Raw genomic sequence first — 23,787 nt, forward strand, 5'->3', positions numbered from 1 at the left:
CTCGAAATACATAGAGAAAAACTGCGAACAAACACGAAAACAAATAAAAGAAATCTTAAATTTAATAACAAAAATTGTATTAAGAAATTAAAATTAACTCTCAAATAATCTCACACACTTAAATACAAAAAAACAAGTCGTTATTAAGCTCTTCAACTTAAAGTGATTACCATACGTGCACTCTCTCTCATTCTCTCTTACTAAAATAAGGAGATCATTTTAGCAATATCATTAGTCAGGAATAATAAGTAATATTTAACTACTAAGTGTAAATGTTAAGTAAAACAGAATAATTATTAAAAAAACTGATTAAAATAATAAGTGTTCAACTTAACGAAAAACAAAACAAGAGGATAAGGGTAACATTTTACTTAAAAAAAATCTTTACAAAAAAATGCAATCCTATGATATTATAGAAAAATAGTCAATAGCAAAATACTTGCAAAGTAAAAGAAAAAAACTTTTTGTGTACAATTAAGAAGAAATATATACATATAACTATATGTAACTAAAACGAATAAAATTAAAAGCTTACAAATACCAAAAAATCTGCAATTAAAATATTTTCAAAAGCACCATTTACTTGTTCGTCAAGCACTCGCTGCAAAAAGTTTATTAAATAACATTTAAGATAAAAATCTAAGTGAAGAAACAAAAAACCTACGAATATAAATAACAAGTTTTTTTTTTCAAAAGTGTATTACATAAAAAAATTATTAAAATAAGTCTAGATGCTATAAATAAATAATATATGAATTAAGTGAATATGTGTAAGTGAGAAAAAAAAAATTAATAACTACATACCATAACTCAACGATTTGTGGTTAACCAAGTTTATAAAAATAAAGAAAAAACTCTCGTGAACAATTTTGGATGTTCTTAAAGGTAAATATTAAAAGAAATAGTTTTATTAAATGATTTTAAGTTCACATTTCTATTAGTACTAAATAAAAAAAAATATTAATATACTTTGAATGCCTATATTAATTGGCTCCGAGATCTAAGTGAATTTTTTATACCTGTAACGTTACTGTTGAATGTGATATTCTAAATACACAGAAAAAAGAAAATGGTTGAGAATTCTTACGTCTTTAATTTAAGTTCGAGTTTTGTTGCCATATTTAAACCGAATCAAAATAAAACTGCAAAAGAAAAAAAAAAAAAAGAATAGAAACTAGAAACTTTAGAAATCATAAAAAAACTAAGATACAATAAAGTCGATATTTTTGTTTGAAGAAAATATGGTAATTAGAATTTTTTATTTATTTATTTTCTTCTTCAGTCTGTAATATTACAATTTAGTATTATTAATTCAATAATAAAACGATACTTTAAAATTCATTACCCATCGAAGTCAAGCTTTTACGCCGTCCATTTAACTAACGTACAGCAAAAAGTATTAAAGGCAACGAAATTTTCTCATATTGGTGAAATTTTAATACAACAATTTCCTTTTACTAAAACAGAGTTTAATTGGCTTTAATGCCCGGAAGGGTTCACCTTTTTTACGTAGAATGTATTTTCGATTCGCTTGTAAGATATTTATTCGTAATTTTCCTTTTTTTCTAAGCTCAAATATTCAATTTTTAGGGCTTATTTTTAGACTCAATATTTAGCCATCCACGGCATTAAATTTGCCTATTATTGAGTAACAATTACCAAGTGTTTCACTAAATTTTTTCCACATTTGGGAGTGTTCATTTCTGAGAGGTTAATTATAATATCATAAATAGTCGGTTTAGTACATATTTTTCGTTTTACAAATTTGCGTCGCTCCGTTAAAATCAAATATCTTTGAAGTGTTGACAATATTTTCTATAGAAATAAAATTTTGACAAAATTTTCTGTAGATATAAAATTTTCACAAAATTTTCTATAAAAATATAATTTTGACAATATTTTCTATAGAAATAAAATTTTGACAACAGTTTCTATAGAAATAAAACTTTGAAAAAATTTTCTATAGAAATAAATATTTTTCTTTAATGACCAATGTAATATTTAAGTTTTTAATTATTTGTGATGGGCTATTTTCGGTCATTTTTTTTTTTGAAGATGCACATAAAACAATTTTATTTCATCATTTCCTGGACGTTTCGTCGGCTTTTTCCCGACTTTTTCAACAGGGGTTTGACTTACAATTTTTTGTTCTTTACATCCCAATTATTTCACTTATTAAATATTTTTCGTTTTACAAATTTGCGTCGCTCCGTTAAAACCGAATAGCTTTGAAGTGTTGACAATATTTTCTATAGAAATAAAATTTTGACAATATTTTCTAAAGAAATAAAATTTTGACAAAATTTTCTATAGAAATACAATTTTCTGTAGAAATAAAATGTTGACAAAATTTTCGATAGAAATAACATTTTGACAAAATTTTCTATAGAAATAAAATTTTGACAACATTTTCTATAGAAATAAAATTTTGACAACATTTTCTATAGAAATAAAATTTGACAAAATTTTCTATAGAAATAAAATTTTGACAACATTTTCTATAGAAATAAAATTTTGACAACATTTTCTATAGAAATAAAATTTTGACAACATTTTCTATAAAAACAAAATGTTGACAAAATTTGCTATAGAAATAAAATTTTGACAACATTTTCTATAGAAATAAAATTTTGACAAGATTTTCTATGGAAATAAAATTTTGAAAAAATTTTATTTTTAGAGAAAGTTTTGTCAAAGTTTTATTTCTATAGAAAAGTTTGTCAAAATTTTATTTCTATAGAATTTTTTTTTTGGCTCGAGTGACAACCGTGGTTCATATTCCTCTATCCGATGGTAGAGATAATCTAAAGAATTTAAGTAAGTAAATGTTGTTTGTTAATTTGATAATACAAGAATTTGTCATGTAGAAAAAATTACCACTATGATTTGGTTTCTCATGGGACTGATTCGATTATTAACCAAGTGAAAATGATCCGATCCTATTTTCAATTTTATTGGTTGCAAACAAATACCATGTTTGGTATATATTGTAATGTTGTTGCTGTGATGGCATTTGTTATTGTTGTTGTTTTTTTTATAATTCACTCCTTTCTTTAACGGGCGGCATAAATTCTCACATTAATCTCAATTAAATGCCATGTAATAAACAACCCATAACAAACAGCAGATAAATAAGGCCCTTGTTTTCGTTGATAATTAGAGTCCACATAGCGTATGGGCAATGCTAATAAACTTGGGCAAATACCATCAAGTATACGTTATTGTGTACTCGAGCGAAGTTGTGTAGGCACACTCGTATAATTTTTGTGCTCAAGGTTAAGTGTTAAGCTACTAAAAATTATGTTATTGACGTGGTGATGAAAAAAATATATATATTGTGAGGATTTTAAAGAAATATTTCTAAAATCTCCACACATACTACATGGATGTATACAAAAACTGTGATATTAAGCTTTGGGATATCAAGGAAAACAGCTTAATAGATTTCAATGAAATATTGTATGTGTCTATTATTTGGCCAGTAGTTGGTTCGTAGCTATGTTTGGAAATACAAGCAAAAAACTAATGTAAGTCCAATGATGATAGTTTGATGGGAAAAAGGAACTTGCATTGTCTGGGGACATGTGATTTGTGTACAGGAAAATATTTTTAAAATGTCATATTAAATACGCAACGCTGAGTAGAAGGCGGAAAATGGTTCGTATTATTGTAATATTGGGAAAAAACGAGAGGTAGTGGCTATACTACAAACATTTTGTAATCCGTTGTATAGTAGATAGGAAGGTGAAACTTTGCAGTTTAACCTAAAGTTTTTTAATTAAAAGAAAGTTCATAATCTTTGATTTAAACGATTTTTCTCCCAAATTTAAAATGTAATTTTAATAAAATCGTTGAGATTTGCGCCTCTTCGTTAAAATTGTATGTCTTTGAATAAGGGCAATTTGTCTTTAAAGTAAAAAAAATATACTTAAAGAAAAAATCTATAAATTAACTGAGATATTGAATCTTTGACTTAAATATACAAAAAAAAAAAAAAAACAAGTAAGGAAAGTCTAAAGTCGTGCGGGGCCGACTATATTATACCTTGCACCACTTTGTAGTTCCACATTTTCGATACTATATCAAATCCGTCAAATGTGTTGGGTGATATATATAAAGGTTTGTGTCCCAAATACATACATTTAAATCTGACTCCATCTGAACAAAATTTATAATCTATAGACTTAAAATTTAAGTCGGCTAATGCCCTGGGATGGTACACTATGTTAGTAAAAAAAATATGGGAAACATTTTAATCAGAACCAATTTTGAGGCAACTTCGCAAAAGTGTATTTATGATTTATCGGTCGATAGATATGTACGAGTATTAGAAATAAAGGAAAATTTGAGTCACTTTTACAAGTTTTCGACTTAGCAGTGGCGATTTTATAAGAAAAATGTGGGTATTTTGTCATTTTTGCCCAAATCGGAAAAACATATAGATGAAAGCTATATAGAAATCTGAACCGATTTCAACCAAATTTGACATGCATACTTAGAATTTTAATTCTACTTCCTGTGCAAAATGTCACATAAATCGGACTCCAACTTTGACCTCTGTGGTCATATGACGGAAAATCGGGCGAAAGATATATATGGGAGCTATATCTAAATCTGAACCGATTTCAATAAAATTTAGCACACTTGACTATACTACTAATTGTACTCCTAGTGTAAAATTTCAACCAAATTGGGCTAGGTTAGGTTAGGTTATGTGGCAGCCCAATGTATCAGGCTCACTTAGACTATTCAGTCCATTGTGATACCACAGTGGTGAACTTCTCTCTTATCACTGAATGCTGCCCGATTCCATGTTAAGCTCAATGACAAGGGACCTCCTTTTTATTTTTATAGCCGAGTCCGAATGGCGTTCCACATTGCAGTGAAACCACTTAGAGAGGCTTTGAAACCCTCAGAAATGTCACCAGCATTACTGAGGTGGGATAATCCACCGCTGAAAAACTTTTTGGTGTTCGGTCGTAGCAGGAATCGAACCCACGACATTGTGTATGCAAGGCGGGCATGCTAACCATTGCACCACGGTGGCTCCCAATTGGGCTAAAACTCTGGCTTCTGGGCGATAGAAGTCCATATCGGGCAAAAGATATATATGAGAGCTATATCTCAATCTGAACCGATTTCAATCAAATTTGGCACACTTGACTATAGTACTAATTGTTCTGCTGGTGCAAAATTTCAAGCAATTCAGGGTAAAACTCTGGCTTTTGGGGCCATATAAGTCCATATCGGGCGAAAGATATATATGGGAGCTATATTTAAATCTGAACCGATTTCTTCCAAAACCAATAGGGTTCTATTCTGACCCAAAACAGGAACATGTGTCAAATGTGAAGGCGATTGGACTTAAACTGCGACCTAGACTTTGATCACAAAAATGTGTTCACAGAGGGACGGACAGACGGACATGGCTAGATCGACTTAGGGACCCACCCTGAGCATTATTGCCAAAGACACCATGTGTCTATCTCGTCTCCTTCTGGGTGTTGCAAACATATGCACTAACTTATAATACCCTGTTCCACAGTGTGGCGCAGGGTATAATAAACAAAAAAGTAACATGTCATATATACAAAGTTCAAAATGGGGGCATTTTTGATCAAATTTACAAATTTTAAGAAATTCTTAATTTTTTTTGTGGGAGACACTAACCAAATTCGCTTCATTTGTGTATAATTTAATACCCATCACCATAAAATGGTGATGGGGGCATAATAAATTTGTCATTCCATTTGTAACAAATCGCAATATGGATTTTCGACTATATTATTGATCAGGGAGAAATTGTAAGACGATATAACCATGTCCGTTTGTCTGTCTGTTGTAATCACGCTACAGTCTTCAATAATGAAGCTATCATGCTAAAGTTTAGCATAAATTATTGAATAAAATTATTATTTTTCACTTATTAAAGACAATTTTGTAGTTTGAAGAAAAAAAATTGGAGTTTAAAATTGCAAAAATATCTTTAGTGCTATACAAAGTTCAAAATGGGCGCATTTTTGGTAAAATTTACAATTTTTAAGAAATTCTTAACTTTCTTGTGGGAGACACTAACCAAATTCGCTTCATTTGTGTATAATTTAATACCCATCACCATAAAATGGGGATGGGGGCATAATAAATTTGTCATTCCATTTGTAACAAATCGCAATATGGATTTTCGACTATATTATTGATAAGGGAGAAATTGTAAGACGATATAACCATGTCCGTCTGTCTGTCTGTTGTAATCACGCTACAGTCTTCAATAATAAAGCTATCATGCTGAAGTTTAGCATAAACTCGCCTTTTGTCTGCAGGCAGGTCAAGTTCGAAGATGAGCTATATCGGTCCAGATATTGATATAGCCCCCATACTAGCCGACCCCACGATTAGGGGTCTTGGCCGCCTAGACATTCCAATTTTTATCCCATTTGGCTGAAATTCAAATTGGTAGGTATTTTGGGCCCACACATAAGTATACCGAATATAGTGCGTATCGGTTTTGATATATCTTTGATGTCTGCCTGCAGACATCAATTTCGAAGATGGGCTATATCGGTCCAGATATTTATATAGCTCCCATACTAGCCGACCCCACGATTAGGGGTCTTGTCCGTCTAGACTTGCCAATTTTTATCGCATTTGCCTGAAATTCAAATTGGTAGGTATTTTGGGCTCACACATAAGTATACCGAATATGGTGGGTATCGGTTTTGATATAGCTTCGAATATAGGCCTATATCCCGATTTGACTTCTTGATCCTTTTTGCCTGATTTCTAGTGGTATTTTAGGTCCTTAAATAGGTGTAGAGAATATAGTGTGGATCGGTCCGTGTTTTGGTATAGCCCCTATGTGTATAGACTCCCGATTGCCATATTGGTATATATGTTTGCTTAGCAAATCCACCTGAAATTCTATATATTTTCAATTGACCCGAAATAGACTTTTTTAAGGAAACAATTATATTATGTTATTTATTTCATGGTGGTATTTAAGTTTCGGCCACATCGAAATTAAGTCCGTATTTATTTGCTCTCCTTTGTTTTAGTTAATTTAACTATCGTACGCAAAAAATTATTAAAGTCATAGGGACTTTCTTAAAACGTAATAATGCCATGAACTAACAGTGAATTAAATCGACTTTAGTAAAATATAGGTTTCACTTTTTAGAGTGAAGGTCTTGCCCTTTCATTGCAAAACAACTTATCCAGTTCCAAAGGTTTTGTTTTGAAATTCATGACAAAAAAATTTCAAATTTCATTACTCAAAAATTTCAAATTGTATGGTTCCAGAGATTTTATATTTACAGAAATGAGAATTGAAATTAGTATATATTTAAGACACAATTATCTTTAAATATAAATTTTGATACTTAGTACTAGGTTTTATTCGTTTTTTTTTCTATTTTTTTATGTGCTATCAGAGTTCTTTAAAATGTGTTAACGACAACTTAAATTTCCGAATTCAGACACGACTTCAAATATAAATTAAAGCTAACACATGAAAAAAGTAACTCGTAGTTTATGACATGTTTTGAACTTCTATTTAGTTAATCGATAAAGTTTTCACTGAATTCGCTTTGTCCTTATACTTAAGTGATTCGACTTAAAAATCCCAAAAAGGAAAGAAAATTTTGTTTGACTAAGGTCTACTTGCCTCAATAATTTTAAAAAATTCTTCAAAATTAATGAAATCGTTTTTAGATTTCTTGACTATGAAGCAAAGAAGCATTTAAAAATAGGAGATCTTTTTCAACACTTTATTTAAAAGACTTTTTTTACTTGAATCAAAGCATAATTTCTACTTGTTGATCACAAACTCAGATTTTAAGATTTTTCGGCTGCTCTTTAAAAACTCAAGCTTTTTTACAGTAAAGATAAAACAAATAAAGTAATATACATGATAAAAAAAAATGATAAAAAAATGTCTGATTCAATCTCGAAATTAATTGATTCAATTATTATTTTAATTGAAATGTCTTCAATCACAGCAATAATAGTATCAATTAAAAAAATGATTGACCCAATTTAGAAATTAATTTATACTATTAATTTTTGTCATGGATGTTTGTTTTAATTAAAAAAGTTGTTAAATCATTTAAATTTTTAAAACTCAATTAAGACTTTAATTGGAAACATTTCCGTTAAATTTTTTTCTGTGTAACATTAAGAACAAAATGCCTTCAATGAAATGTTTATTAACTTTTGGTCATGGAAAAAATATTTTTATCAGAGATATTTATGAGAGAAATGCTATGTTAATATGTTGAACGTATTCTAAGGGCATCAAATGTTTGTACATAAAGGGTGATAATTTGGTCAAGGGAAAACGCGTGTAAATCGGTGAAATCATTTATTTAAAAAATCAAATTAAATTTCTTTTTCAAGTTCAATTAGTATACAATTCAGGCAAAATATTCAGTTAGGCTTTCGCTTTTCCAAATCCGAATTGCCGGGCCTCACGCTTGACACCTGCCATCAGATTTTGTACAGCCACCATGTCCACCTTCTTCGCCGCAGAAAGCCAGTTTGCCTTGAACTGCTGCTCGTCCTTAGCAGTTTTTTTGGTCTTCTTTAGGTTCCGCTGTAATGGCAAGATGCCAAATCCGGCCAAAACAGTACGGAACAACCGTGTTTCTTCAGGAAAGGCAGCAGACGTTTATTCAAACACTCTTTCACGTAAATTTCTTGGTTGACAGTCCCGGAAGCTATGAAAATGCTGCTTTTCAAGTCACAGGTACAGATGGCTTGCCAAATCAGATATTTCTTTGAGAACTTTGACAGTTTTATGTGCTTGAAAATATCTGCTACCTTTCCCCTTCCTTTTGCCGTATAAAACTCATGTCCCGGAAGTAGTCGGCTTTGACGTAGGTTTCGTCGTCCATTACCACGCAGTCAAACTTCGTCAGCATCGTAGTGTACAGCCTCCGGGATCGCGCTTTGGCCGTCGTATTTTGTTTATCGTCGCGATTTGGAGTCACTACCTTCTTGTAAGTCGATAGTCCGTCTAGTTTTTTGTCTCGATGCACGGTTGTAGACGATACACCCAGCTTATTTGCGGCATCTCGGAGAGAGAGGTTAGGGTTTCGCTTGAAACTACCGGCAACTCTCTTTGTCGTCTCAGCGGGTTTTCGATTTCCCCCCCTATCCAGACTTCCTGGCTGTCGACAAATGTTCCCAAACACTTTAATTACATTTGTAACGGTTGATTTGACAACTTTTAGCGATTTTGCCAGCTTTGCGTGCGAGTAGCTCGGATTTTCGCGATGCGCGAGCAAAATTTTGATACGCTGCTCTTCGTGCTTGGACGGCATTTTGACAACTGAAGAGTGAATTCCAAAATCAAAATAGGAGCAACATTCTACACACACACACATCTTCAAAATGAGGGGTGTTCAGGTTTTTTAAATGCAAAATTGAAAGAAATACGTCAAGTTTATATTGACCAAATTTTGACCGTATCACCCTTTATGACCATATTTTTTCGGTGTTAATAAAACATAAGCGGTTCCATAATGTTTGGATTTTAATATTAAAAAAAAAACAATTAAAATTATAATAGGGATTTTTAAATTTACTAAAAATATATTTCAATAATTGTTAACAACGATATAAATTGCTATTTCCAATATTTTTGTTTATGTTTCCCCTAGAAAATTTGTATAGTGGTAATTCAATTACATTGTCTAGCCCTGCCATTGGTCATTGCTAACATATTATATTTCTCAATTTCCATTACATAACATTGGCCTTCACAGTTTAAATTAAATTCATGTCCAGCATAATTACAACAATAATCGAAAATAAAACACGTTTTAACGTTTACCCATAAACATATGCTAATTGTACAGAAATAAAATTAAACAAAAAAATTCTTTTGGGCGACTTCAATTACAAAATGTACGAATATTATATGGAGCCTATTAAATGCTTTGTAAAATTATTCTGATGGAGTAAACTTTTCACATTACCTCCCCAATATGGTTGAGATAATAAATATTTTTAAAATTTAAATTTTCCTGTCTGGTAGTTTGTATGTGACTTCCAAAGCAGATAATTTGGGGATGGAATATTAAATGTTTATGCAGTAGGCAAAAACTAGAAATAAAACAATTTTTACAGATGTGAAAGCCTGAACCTAAAATGTCCATGTCCATAATGAAGTCATATACATGATGTCTTTGGCTTGCTAGCGTGTGTGTTTATAGATAATAATCTTTTTTTTTTGGTTCTTGGTTTAATTTTCCACAAAAATAATTTGAGCACATATCCTATGTACACGCAAAAATATATTTTCTGCCTTTGTTTAAAAAATTGCTTACGTATTCTATTCTATTAGCTCTGTTCATGCTCCTTTGTGGGCTAAGTAATTTGCCTAAGGTCATTAAAAATTTTTCAAATTAATTTGGAACAAAAATTTAATTTGTTTACGAATTTAGGAATTTTCCATAGGTCCATGCATGATGACGAACAATGCTGACATAGAAGCGTCCTCTCCATACCAATATAAAATGGATCGGCACATGCATACGAATAAATTTTCTAGTGAATAGCACTGGCAGCCATCCCTGCGTATGTGTAACATAAACATTAACAGCACCAGCAACACTCATACGACCCCAGGGGTGTACTTAGAAGATTATTAGGTAGTATATCTTTAATGATATATTGTTTTAAATATTAAAAAAGATGGTGTTTCTTTAATTTAAAATTTTATATTTTTATATATGTGTACATTCGTTACAAGTGTTGGTGATAAACTTTGGGAACGTTATACAATATTGTCAATTATTTTAAAATCCCACAAAAAAGTGCTACCAATAAAGCAAAGTTTTACAGTTTCCACTGTTTGAGTTTACGATATTTTCACCATTTTGGGAAGGTCATCATTTTCAATACTTGGAGAAATTGACTTCAAATCTTTCCTCTGCTTAAATACCTAATTTGAACTCCATATATTCCCAATAAATATGGTCAAAGTGGTTTATATTGCTAATATCGTCTCCATATTGATCGAGACGTTATCAGCCAATATTGGGAATTTTTGTGAGGGATTTTTATTAAAATTGTGTATTTATGGGAATGAATGCGTCTCAATTTGGCGATAAGAGCTAAAAAAATATTGGCTTTGAACCACTCCAAACCAAATTCGCAAAACTGTGGCAAAAGAATTAAATTTTCAAAATGAAAAAGTATAAAATGTCCCTATTGAAAATAGTTTCGAACATCTTGGAAAGAACAAGTGGAAAGTAAATTTAAAACTTGACAACCCTGTTCATGAGCAAAAAGCTGTCAATGCTTACCATAATTTATGAAATTTTCGTGAGCGAAAATTTTAAATTTCGTGCTTATTTTTTCGCAATAAAAGTGAATCAAGAAAACTTTTAAATGTGCATTCTAAGGGATGACATAAGTACCCAGCAAAAACTGGGTAAGCACTAGTGATTTTTTCCGGTAATCAAAAAGTTACTACTTGCAGTATTACGTGGGATTTAAAAAATAATAACTTACCTGTGTATAAAAAAAGTGATTCTTTCTATTAAAAAAAAAAAAACAACAGGGGTGAGTTCGCATTTTTTGAGTATCTTTATAGTAAAGCTATTAATTTTGGAGAGCTGGTATGCTTGCGAAGAAGTACTTATTTTTCGACTGCCGGTATGCTTGCACCGAAGAAGTTGTCATGCACGTGTAAAAGTATTACTGCTGATATATGTACGAGGAAGTTGTTACCAATTTGGCGCAGGCATACTTGTACTAATACCTGGTAATAGGAGTTTTTGCTGGGTAGTTCAAAATGTTGTAAAAACTTTAAAAAATATTTTTGTTTTTGAACTTGTATTTGTGGTTTCAACAGTGGTGTTTGTTTCCGAAAATGTTAGTACATTCGTAAATTTTCGAGGAATAGATCTAGAGTTGTTAACGATTGTTAATGAAAACCTTTGTTTGTTATTTTGCAAATTTTGCACATTTCAAGATTACTATTATAAAAATTACTTGGTAATAAATTTGAAGAGAATCGGTGGGTAAATATGCGCAACATGATCTTATTTGTTGAAATAGGGCGATACATATATATGGAGGCTATACCTAACTTTGATCCGATTTTTCCAAATGCAACAGCGTTCGTCCTTTTGCCAAGAAAATTAATTGTACCAAATATCATCGATAGTAATTGCCATCGGAATTCTGTGAACAACAAACACAGTCGGACGGAATTAGAATTAGATACCGAAGAAAGGGAAAGTTTTGATGATTAATATTTTTATACCCAGCGTCACACTGTGGAACAGGGTATTATAACCCAGCAAAAAAAGAGCTTCCATAAAAATAGTAGTTTGGATCCCCAATCTGTGATCCGGAATTAGTGCAAACTTGGATCATCTCCAATGAATTTTACACGGGCTTGTCATAGGACGGAAGTACTCCCTTTTTGGATCCTTTGCATGGCTTTAGAAGTTGTGCCCTGGAAGTTAATATGAATGAAGAAATTTAAAAAGCGAAAACATTTTTTTTCAACCAATTTCACCTTTTTTCATCCATATGTTTTATTACACTATTATTTTCCTATTATCTAATTTTTACCAATTGAAAAAAACCAGGGGTTGAACCTGTGTTTGCTGGCACCATAACAGAACGCCTTAGCACACTCAGCCACAAACGTCATTTAACATAAAGCGTCGAAAGGTCAATTCAAATGTTTGTAATATGATCGTAATACGACACCAAGGAATGCCCGTCTTGAATACACAAGGTCGTGGGTTCGATTCCTGCTACGACCGAACACCAAAAAGTTTTTCAGCGGTGGATTATCCCACCTCAGTAATGCTTGTGACATTTCTGAGGGTTTCAAAACTTCTCTAAGTGGTTTCACTGCAATATGGAACGCCGTTCGGACTCGGCTATAAAAAGGAGATCCCTTGTCATTGAGCTTAACATGGAATCGGGCAGCACTCAGTGATAAGAGAGAAGTTCTCCACTGTGGTTCACAATGGACTGAATAGTCTAAGTGAGCCTGATACATCGGGCTGCCACATAACCTAACCTAACCTAATTACTTCTCGAGATGTTCTTTATTAGTATGAACGAAAAAATTTTCTAAAAAATATATTTTTTTTTGTTATGCATCGTTTTTATTTTTTATTTTCGGCATATATTTTCGTTTAAATATATTTTTTTCATTAAAAATCAACAAAAAAATTAAAAATTCTCGTAATTTGGGAAACCTTCTCAAAAGAACTTCCATGGAAGCGAAAAAGTCAAACGGCACAGATTCAAATCCCAGCGGGAATGAAATTTATTTTCTTTTTATTATTATTTTTTTACTTTTTTATTAATTTTCTATTTTTTATTAGTTTTCTATTTTTTTTGTAAAATTTAATTGTCAAAAATTTGCACTTAAAATAGCCTGATTGCGTTCTTTCTAATACTTGTCCACAAGGACTGCACGGGAAGTTGAAAAAAATCATTGGGGGATCCCAAGATGCGCTTTAGAAGAAATTTTTGTGCTTCTGTCCAAAAGGACTGCATCGGAAGTGGAAAAAATCATTGGGGTATCCCACGATGCGCTTTAGAAGAAATGTTTATGGACTTGTCCAAAAGGATTGCTTCGGAAGTTGAAAAAACTCGATGAGGGATTCTGGGATGGGCTTTAAAAGAAATGTTTGTGGACCAACTTCCAATTTTTTTTTGCTGGAAAGTTAGTACATATGTTTGCAACACCTAGAAGTAGTCGAAATTGATATATGGTGTCTTTGGCAATAATGCTCAGGGCCGGTCCCTGAGTCGATCTAGCCATGTTCATCTGTCCATCTATCTGTGAACACATTTTTGTAATCAAAGTTTAGGTCGCAATTTTAGTCCAATCAAATTTGGCACAAGTATGTGTTTTGGGTCTGAATAGAACCCTATTGATTTTGGTAGAAATCGGTTCAGTTTTAGATATAGCTCCCATATATATCTTTAACCCGATATGCATATGGCTCCAGAAGCCAGAGTTTGGCTTTAAATTTTGTACGGGGAGTATAGATAACGTTCTGGATATGCATGTCAATTTTGGTTGAAATCGGTTCAGACTTAGATATAGGTTAGGTTAGGTCGCAGCCCGATGCATCAGGCTCACTTAGACTATTCAGTCCATTGGTGAACTTCTCTCTTATCACTGAGTGCTGCCCGATTCCATGTTAAGCTCAATGACAAGGGACCTCCTTTTTATAGCCGAGTCCGAACGGCGTTCCACATTGCAGTGAAACCACTTAGAGAAGCTTTGAAACCCTCAGAAATGTCACCAGCATTACTGAGGTGGGATAATCCGCCGCTGAAAAGCTTTTTGGTGTTCGGTCGAAGCAGGAATCGAACCCACGACTTTGTGTATGCAAGGTGGGCATGCTAACCTTTGCACCACGGTGGCTCCCAGACTTAGATATAGCTCCTATATTATGTTTCGTCCGATTTACACACATATGTCAACATAGGTCAAATTTGTAATCCGATTTACGTGAAATTCAACACAGGGAGTAGAATGAACATTGTTACTATGCATGTCAAATTTGGTTGAAAGCGGTTCAGATTTAGATATAGCTTCCGTATATATGTATCGCCCTATTTCAACAAATGAGCACCTGGAGTAAGGGGAATTTTCTCCCATTTTGTTTGTAACATTTTATTTTGATAAATAATATCGATATACCATGTTTGGAGATACTAGATTGATTGTAAATAATTTTTGTCGCAAATTTTCCATTTTCGCCCATAGTGAAAACTAGGATTGTGGCGGCCATGCTAACATTGGTGGTAGTGAATAGCAAGGAGTTATACGAAACTCTCTCTCTCTCTCTTGAGAATCGTCGTATCTCTTTGCACTGATTCTTCTCATCAAATGTCAAAAATACAAAATTTATCAAAATATCGCTATTACTTAACAAGGTGAAATTTAGAAACGCTTTTCACCATCTCTATTGCCATTATCAACGATTTATGGATATGTTTATGTCAATTTGGTTTTTTTTTATTCTTCTTCTTCTTTCAGTGCAAAACAATTGCTCTGAATACATTTATATCTGGCCATTAGAATAACAATTCCTTTAAACGATTTTCCATTCCTTTTCATTTTCATTCAGAAATGCCAATGAGAAGAATAAATAGATGTGTGTGTATGTGTGTATGTAACACATTTGTGTTATTCACTTGTCATTTTGGTGGATAGAATTTGGCCTGAAGGTTGTTGGCCAAAGGATGTGGCTTACAATAGAATTGTGGTGGTGGGTAGCAGGGGGAGATGATGAAACGACACATTCTTCTCGTACATGAAGGGTGAAGAAAATACCCTTCAATCTATTCGCTGTCTTTCATGTTAAATTGCGTGTATATTTCTGGTAAAACGAAGACGAAAATATACAAAAGGGCCTCTTGACTGAGTGCCGAGAAGGCAAGCACAGCGAGAGAGAGAGAGAGAGAGGGGTGGCAAAGTGATTGTTGTGTACATATTGTTGAACAAGCAAATAGAATACAATAACATTTTCTTTTTATACAGTGAGTGAAAAAATTGATCCAAAATCGATGGAGCCATTGGAAATACATTCAAGGATTGGATTGTAAAGAGAAATAAAGTCGAAATTTCCCAAATTTGGAAAAATCGTTTTTTTCGACTTTTTAATATTTTAAATATGTCCACTTCGAATTCTTACGTTATGATTAATTGTCGTCATCGACTTTTCGTCTATTTAGGATGAATAGGTCGATTTTCAACAAGTCTGGATAAGTAGAACGACAGTCAGGGAGATTGTGATAATAAGTGGGCACCTAGAATCAGAAAACGGTGCATGAAGGGTATGTTTTGAGGATGGTGAGACCTTGGAACACTACCTGTTTAAAACAAATATCTTTTGAACACGAAGGCGATAACAACATCTTATAGCGGCAACAATAAAAATATTTTAGGATTTGTCCCTTTCATTAAATGGAGATTAGGGACGCATTTGTTTACTTAAGATCGCAATAAAATCATTGCACTAGCTGATAAGAGCGCATGTGTGATGTGTGTGTACTTGGGATCTTAATGTAACCAAGTAGATAAGGGATAGTTGTGTGCTATGATCAGTTGGTCTGATGCACAGGCCGTTTAGTTTGTAAGTGTATAGAAGGAAGAACATTTTTGTAAATAAATCAGTATGAAAAGAATACTCATCTAGTTTGGTTGATTGTCCAAACACTACCTTTGTCACTGTCCTGCCTTTACTAGGCAAAGTGTTAACAATATCAGTGAAGAGGTCAGCCGGTGCCTGGTCCGTTCGTTAGGGATGTAGAAAGAAAGGTATAATGGAAAGAAGAGGTTAGAGTGCTTAGGTGTATATCAGCCGACATAGGTTATGTTAGGTTGTAGAGGATGACATCAATTTTTGTGTTGAAATTGATGTTCACTTAGACCAGTATAAGTCCATTGTGGTTCCTCGATGTGATCTTTCCATCTTCTTCCTTCCGATGCGGTCCGCTTTGTCCCAGAGCTTCCTTCAGCTCGTTCTCTTTGAAAGAAATCTCAGAACAACCAACCAGAGGCCCTGATGAATGCAAGTATGTTCCTTAAGCTGCACTCCGCAGATCAGTGAGAGCCTGAAAGAAAAATGAGCCCAGTATCTTGTTTCTTCTAAAGGATAAAGCTGGACACAGGAAGTGGTACGCGTCTTCCGTAACTTCCGGATCCAGGCACCATCTACAGATATCATAGTCTTTAAGTCCTATTCTTACCATGTGTTTCCCAAGTGTGTTATGTCCTGTTATGATACCAATCAGTGGCCGCAATTCTTCTCTGTTCCTCGACATAAACTTGGTTTGCTCGCAACCATCCGAAGAAACCCAGCGTCTTCGCCTTAGGTCGTCATATGGCGACATGAGACAGGGCAATCCAAATCTTCTTTTCAACCTAACCCAACTTAACCTTACCTAGTGCAGTTTGTTCTCCGTTTCGGGTTCAAATTAGCCCAATAATTCGGCAAAGTATAGCTCTACGATAGTTTTACCCTTCTCTATGTAGCTATGATTCCTAGAAAATATGGTATGCACCTTTCCGGGCGACACAGGCTATAGTTGACTGTCTCATGATTGGGACCCGTGGGTCAATATTTTGTCCACTCTCACAAAACTAGGGATTATAATCAAAATTAAGAAGACTATTTATCGATCTTTTGACATTTTTAACTTTTCGAATTTTTGAATATTAGAAAAAGGAGAATTTTTTAATTTTTAAAATTTGTGGAAAGTAGACGTTTTGACAAACAAAAACATTAAGTTAACGATATTCTTTGCATACTCTAAAAAAGTTATTTGGATCCAAAGCTTCCCTTAAGGATTTTGGTATTCAATCTGCACCAAAGATGCGGCTTCTTAAACGTTTGTAACACTTCGAAATATTGCTCTAAAACCCCATAAAGTATATATTCTGGGTCGTGGTGAAATTCTGAGTCGATCTAAGCATGTCCGTCCGTCCGTCCGTCTGTTGAAATCACGCTAACTTCCAAACGAAACAAGCTATCGACTTGAAACTTGGCATAAGTAGTTGTTAGTGATGTAGGTCGGATAGTATTGCAAATGGGACATATCGGACCACTTTTACGTATAGCCCCCATATAAACGGACCCCCAAATTTGGCTTGCGATTGCTCTAAGAGAAGCAAATTTCATCCGATCCGGCTGAAATTTGGTGCATGGTGTAAGTATATGGTCTCTAACAACCAGGCAAAAATTGGTCCACATCGGTCCATAATTATATATAGCCCCCATATAAACCGAACCCCCGATTTGGCTTGCGGAGCCTCTAAGAGAAGCAAATTTCACCCGATCCGGCTGAAATTTGGTACATGGTATTGGTATATGTTCTCTAATGACCATGCCGGAGCCTCTTGGAGGAGCAAAATTCATCCGATCCGGTTGAAATTTGGAACATGGTGTTAGAATTTGGTCTCTAACAAACACGCAAGAATTGGTCCATATCGGTCCATAATTATATATAGCCCCCATATGAACCGTTGCCCAGATTTGATCTCCGGAGCCTCTTTGAGGAGCAAAATTCATCCGATCCGGTTGAAATTTGCAACGTGGTGTTAGTATAAGGCCGCTAATATACATGTCAAAATTGGTCCATATCGGTCTATAGTTATATATATAGCCGATCCCCAATCACACAAAAATTGGCCCATATCGGTTCATATTCATGGTTGCCACTCGAGCCAAAAATAATCTACCAAAATTTTATTTCTATAGAAAATTTTGTCAAAACTTTATTTCTATAGAAAATTTTTTCAAAATTTTATTTCTAAAGAAAATTTTGTCAAAATTTTATTTCTATAGAAAATTTTGTCCAAATTTTTTTTATATACAAAATTTTGACAAAATTTTATTTCTATAGAAAATTTTGTCAAAATTTTATTTCTATAGAAAATTTTTTTCAAATTTTATTTCTACAGAAAATTTTGTCAAAATGTTGTCAAAATTTTAGTTTGTCAAAATTTTATTTCTATAGAAACTTTAAACTTAATTATATACGTATTTAATCGGCCCTTTTGTAGTTTAATATATACCACGTATGTGGTATATATATTACGTTGTTAGGAAGTTTTAAGATACCTTGCCATCGGCTTCAGTAGAAGTTTCTACGCAATCCATGGTGGAGGGTACATAAGCTTCGGCCTGGCCGAACTTACGGCCGTACATACTTGTTTTTTTTTAAGTATTTAGAAGATTCGCAAATCCCTCTCTGTCTCTCGCCATGCCTAATAGATTAGTGACATCTCGGACACCAGTCCATTCCGTGATGTTGTCAAGCCATGTTAACTTTTTTCTCCCTCTGATGGGTCCATCAATTTTGATGCGTGTTTGGTTTGTAAAATGTCCCAAATACGCAGTTTTTCTTCTTTTTATGGCTGTGATGAGTTCTCTTTCGCAATGCATTTTCCTTAATACTTCAGCATTTAAGAAATGGACAATCCAAGGATATTTCAATTTCAATTTCAAATTTACATAAAAAGAACATTTCATCAAAAGGTTTTTTCTACCGGTGTATGCCTAAGTGAAACATATTATGTTTGAATAATACAAACAATATTTTGTTTGGATCAATCCTGAAAATAAATATGTTTGAAGCAGAATGTGTTTAGGAATATTTGTTACAGAAGCGATTTTTTTGAGGGTGTAGCTATCGAACAACCCTTGTACAAATCCTCTTCGCCCAAATTAGTATACTTTTGGATCTCATTGTAATATCACCAATAAATATTGAAAAGTTTTTCTTTGGCATGACTGTCTGTCGGCTTTGTTTGTCTTTTCATTTCATTGTCTATTGTCTACACTACCCAGAAAAACAATCCATTGAAGAGTACTTCTTTGGTTTTTTAGGGGGGGTAGGGGTTGATTTCCTAATGGATGTTAACAATTATACAAATGTTAAACTGAAAATTTATTTTTATGTTTGTCATGCATTTTTGATTTTGAAAATGGTATGTATTTCGCTTGTTTATATAATGCAGATGTTAGTCATTTCAATGGATACAGAATAATGTGGATAATTTAACGTAAATGTTGGCATAATGCGATAAAGAAAATCCGAATCCATTGAGTGCGGCATTTTTTTTTTCTTACTCTAGACAAGACAACAAATTGAAAACTCTATCATATAGAAGAAGACAATACAATTCCGTTGTTCATTAAAAAAAAAATGAAACTCCGTTTTATAGCCGAATAATTATGGCATAGAATAACATTGGATAGGGATGGAGTTGTATAAGTTTTATAAGACTAAAACAACCAGAAATTGAGCCAAATTTAGATTAGGTCAAAAAATCTTAGCTGAGTTGAGTAGATTTGGATCCTTTTAAAGATACAATTTTGATACATTTGAGATAGAGAGAGAGAGATATACACACAATACACCCAAAACAAAAACAAGTGAGTAAAGTAGAAAGTCGGGCGGGGCTGACTATATCATACCCTAAACCACCCCTACTGAATTAGTAAACCTAAGCATTTGTGGGGTATCATTGGTATAGGTTTTGGAGATTTCCATATTTAAGAACATAAAGGGGGTATATGTTTATGGGAGTCTTGTCACTATCTGAGCAGAAATGCCTATATAATAGGAGCTATAGTTTATTTTGAACCTATGCCACTAATATTGAGTCCATTATTAAAAAAGAGGAAATTGGTCAATTAGTTGTGGGTAATAAATCCAAATTTGTAAAAATCGGGCAATATTATTAAGTAAGAGCTACATGTAAGTCTAAATACGATCAGCTAGTACATCAAAATTTGAAATTTGAGTAACATTGGTTAGTAAATAAGATACCACAGAAGGTTACCTTGTGTAAAATTTGAGTACGATCAGTTAATAAATGAGGCCCCTATGGTCAAAAAGAAGGTTATAGGGGCAAATTTTTCAAAATCGGGGGATACATATATATGGGAGCTATAACTAAATCTGAACCAATTTCGATGAAATTTCGCACATACAGTTAGAGCTATAGAAGATTATATTTAGACAACTTTGAGTACGATCGGTTCTTAGATAAGGGTTTTATGCCCAAATTTGGCAACATCGGGCGATACATATATATGGGAGCTATATCTAAATCTGAACCGATTTCGATGATTTTTAGCACATATTGTCAGTACCATAAAAGATTAGAGTAAGCCAAGTTTGAGTAAGATCGCTTAATAAATAAGGTTTATATGGTCAAATTTGGGAAAATCGGGTGATACATATATATGGGAGCTATATCTAAATCTGAACCGATTTCGATGAAATTTTGCAGACTTAAATGGTGATGAAAAAGTTTATTATGTGCAAAATTTGACGATCGGTTTGTAAAAAAGCGCAACGTGACTCCATTTGTCTAAATCGGGCGATACATATATATGGGAGCTATACCTAAATTTGATCCGATTTCTTCCAAATTCAATAGCGTTCGTACTTGTGCCCAAAAAACATTTGCCCAAAAACATTTGCGACCGGAATCCTGTGAACAACAAATACATGGACAGACGGACGGACACCAATTGCTATATCGACTCAGGAGGTGATTCTGAGTCGATCGGTATATATTTTATGGAGTCTAAAATCAATATTTATGGTAGGCTCATTGTTTGGCCGATCAAAGTTTATATACCCTGACCAGTATGTGGTTTAGGGTATAAGAATCACTTTTAGTGAAGTGACGGTTTTCTGCTGATATAAATGGTGGTTAAAATTTCAAGGGCCGATGATGATATTGAATAAAACACAAACTATTTAGGAAATTATTGTAATTTTATTTTATTTTGATATATTGGTATTACTCAATTATGTATGGAACAAAATATCGGCCAAATGGACGCCGCGACCTTGGTGGCACACCTTCATCCGATGGTCCAAATTTTCGATAACGCTGAGCCATAATGGAGGTTCTATGCCGTTAATGTGCCGAATTATCTCATCCTTTAGCTCTTGAATTGTTGCTGGCTTATCGACAAATAACCCCAAAGAAAAAAGTCCAACGGTGTCAAATCACATGATCTTGGCGGCCAATTGAAATCGCCATTACGTCAGATAACACGACCATTGAATTTGTTGCGCAAAAGAACCATTGTTTCGTTAGCTGTGTGGCAAGTGGCACCGTCCTGCTGAAACCACATATCGTCCACATCCATATCTTCCAATTCGGGCCATAAAAAGTTCGTTATCATCTCACGATAGAGAACACCATTCACAGTAACTGCCAGAACGGCCTCATTTTGGAAAAAATACGGCCCGAAGATGCCGCCAGCCCATAAACCGCACCAAACAGTCACTCTTTGTGGGTGCGTTGGTTTTTCGACAATCACTCTTGGATTCTCATTCGCCCAAATGCGGCAATTCTGTTTATTGACGAATCTACTGAGGTGAAAATATGCCTCATCACTGAAGATGATTTTCTTCGAAAATTGATCATCCACTGTTGCCATTTCTTGGAACCATTCTGCCCATTCACGACGTCTACGGTTCAAATTGAGTAAGTTTGAAATAGAGAAATGTCAAATAAAATTCGGAAAAAACTTGGCGTTTAGGTATGGTTCACATTAAACATCGGCCCTTACAATTTAACCAACCGTTATAACTTTTAATTTTTTAATTAATTAGGCAAAATGTGACTTCTAGGGACCTCAAAATTTTATCGAGAAGTTCAAATAAGAAGTTTGGTAAATTTGGTATATTTTTGGTAGATTTTTTTGTTTTTAAATTTTGGTATACAATTTTTTACTCATCGGGCAACCGTGATTGGTTTCCACTTAGACCATGTTGTTCCATTGCGATTAGGTTTTTTTCCCGGGAACGGGATCCCGGGAATTTGCTATTTTGTCGTTTCCGCTCTCCTGGGAAATAAGTGCGGGAATTCCCGGGATTTTTTTTCACAATATTTTATATATAATAGATGGTTTTATATGGCAAATGACAGTTGAAATCTAGTTAAAGTTGTTTTTGGAAGTATGATGTGAATGACTATGGTACCAAGTAGTAGTAGTTGACTTGTGGGACATACATAGTCGTAGGTTATAGCCCAGATTCTAACGGGCTCCCAATTGCTCTTCCTAATTTATGATTGTCATATTTCTGTAAACCGGCATTCCGATAGACTGGTAGACTGAGTAAACCACTATAAAGGTAACCCACGTTTGCAATTGCATGATTTCAAAATTTCATAATTATTGCAAGGATATTTTAATGAAATATGAAACTTCTAACCTTTATTAGGATAGTTTTTAATTTCAAGCTTATACCTCATACACATTAGGCTCGAAATCTATTAAAAATTGATTTTAAATCCCTTATTTATAAGGCAAATGACAGTTAAAATCTAGTTAAAGTTGATTTTGGAAGTGTAATGTGAATGAGGTATTAGGCGATAGTGTTTCGCTTTTGGGAATATTGACCGAATATGTGCATATAGTGACCCCGTTTTACGATGGTGAAACCGAAAAAAGTTTCTTTCAATTCCAAACAGTTCTTTAATGTTCAAAAAATACCTCTATACTAATAGTGTGCTTCCGAAAACTATACCCAAAGATACTGTCTTAACCGTTGTAAAAATTTTTTGTATTACAAAATATTTCGTATGTTAGTACGATTTATGGCTGATGTAAGAGATGAACAGAATATATATTGTTAGTTGTCCACGTAGCGCCTTATAACCATAGCTTTAGGCGATTTATAATTTATTCAAATGTCTAAATGTATGACACATTAAAGCAGGTTTCCCTTTGATCGGGATCCCGGGAAAAAGAAAATCCTAATTGCGATTTCTCGTCCTCTAGTTTTCTCCGTCAGGGTTATTCCTATTATATTACATTGGTGTTCTCCAAAAAGTTTTCTAGGTCTTCCACCCAGAAGCCAGTCCTATATTCTTCAGACTACAGTCTTGCAAATCAGTAATATCCTGAAAGAAAAAAGAACACGGCACGGTTGCCACTCGTGCCAAAAATAATTTGAGGAAAATTTTATCAAAAATCTACCAAATTTAAAAAATCTTATTTTGAAGTTTTTCATCAAATTTTTGTCAAAATTTTATTTCTATAGGAAATTTTGTCAATATTGTAATTCTATAGAAAATTTCGTCAACATTTTATTTCTAAAGAAAATTTCGTCAAAATTCTATTTCTTTAGAAAAATTTGTCAAAAATTTTTTTCCTATAAAAAAATTTTGTCAATTTTTTTTCTATAGAAAACTTTTGTCAAAATTTTATTTCTATAGAAAATTTTGTCAAAATTTTAATTCTATAGAAAACTTTT

General features: G+C 33.4%; 1 protein-coding gene across 1 annotated transcript in view; it reads left to right on the forward strand.

Annotated features, from left to right (window-relative positions):
• The first annotated feature begins 760 nt into the window (after nucleotides 1-760).
• LOC142232130 (uncharacterized) overlaps nucleotides 761-23,787 on the forward strand; it is an 825,742-nt gene continuing 802,715 nt past the window's right edge. Inside the window, exon 1 of the mRNA XM_075302843.1 lies at nucleotides 761-885. The gene's annotated coding sequence lies outside the window, so the exon portion shown is untranslated. The remainder of the gene's footprint in view (nucleotides 886-23,787) is intronic.

Source organism: Haematobia irritans, chromosome 3, assembly GCF_050003625.1.
Source record: "Haematobia irritans isolate KBUSLIRL chromosome 3, ASM5000362v1, whole genome shotgun sequence".
NCBI lineage: Eukaryota > Metazoa > Arthropoda > Insecta > Diptera > Muscidae > Haematobia > Haematobia irritans.